Below are 1,153 nucleotides of genomic sequence, written 5' to 3'. Positions count from 1 at the left end.
CAGTTTCTTTGTTAACCAATGAAAGTAAGTCCTCCATCATCTTCTTCTCAACACCTCATAGAACATTCTCTAAAACTGACCTCACACTCACTAACAAAGTAAATCCCAACAGGTGCAAAAAAGTTGGAATAAATCCCAGTATCTTATCAGATCACAAGGGCTTAAAGTTAGAATTCAACAACAACAAAAATTGCAGAAAGCCAACAAACTAATGAAAACTGAATAATGCTCAAATGAATCACAACTGGGTCAAGGAAGAAATAAAGTAAAATTTTAAATACTTCTTGGAATGCAATGAAAATGAATGCACAACATACTCAAACTTAAGGCACACCATGAAAGCAGTGGTAAAAGGAAAGTTCATAGAACTAAACATCTACATAAGAAATTTGGTGACTTAACAGCGCACCTGAAAGCTCTAGAAAAAAAGAAACAAACTCACATGACAGGAAATAATCAAACTAAGGGAGAAATCAATAAAAAGAAACAAAGGATCAATGAAACAAAGAGTTGGTTCTTCAAAAAACCCACAAGATAGATAGACTCTTATCCAAACTAACCAAAATACAGAGAGGAAAATATTCAAATTAACAAAATTGGAAATGGAAAGGGGGACATAAAAATAGTCACTAAGGAAATCCAGAGAATTATCAGATCATATTTCAAAACCCTGTCTTTCACAAAATTGGAAAATTTAAAAGTAACGGACAATTTTCTGGATAGATACAGTATACCAAAATTAAATTAAGACCAGATAAACAATTTGAATATGCCTATAACCCCTAAGGAAATAGAAAGTCAATCAAATTCTTCCAATCAAAAGAGACCCAGGGCAGATGGTTTCAGCACAGAATTCTACCAAACTTTCAAAGAAGGCCCAATACAAATACTCCCCAAATTGTTCCACACAATTAAAACAGAAGGAACATTACCAAACTCCTTTTATGAGGCTATAATTATCTTGATACCCAAACCACACAAAGATGCAACAATACAAGAGAATTATAGACCAATCTCCCACATGAACATTGATACAAAATTGTTCAATAAAACACCAGTAAGCCGGGCGATGGTGGCGCACGCCTTTAATCCCAGCACTCGGGAGGCAGAGGCAGGCGGATCTCTGTGAGTTCGAGACCAGCCTGGTCTACAG

This window comes from Microtus ochrogaster, unplaced genomic scaffold, assembly GCF_000317375.1.
Source record: "Microtus ochrogaster isolate Prairie Vole_2 unplaced genomic scaffold, MicOch1.0 UNK230, whole genome shotgun sequence".
Taxonomy (NCBI): Eukaryota; Metazoa; Chordata; class Mammalia; order Rodentia; family Cricetidae; genus Microtus; species Microtus ochrogaster.
Note: the sequence above shows the minus strand (reverse complement) of the source record.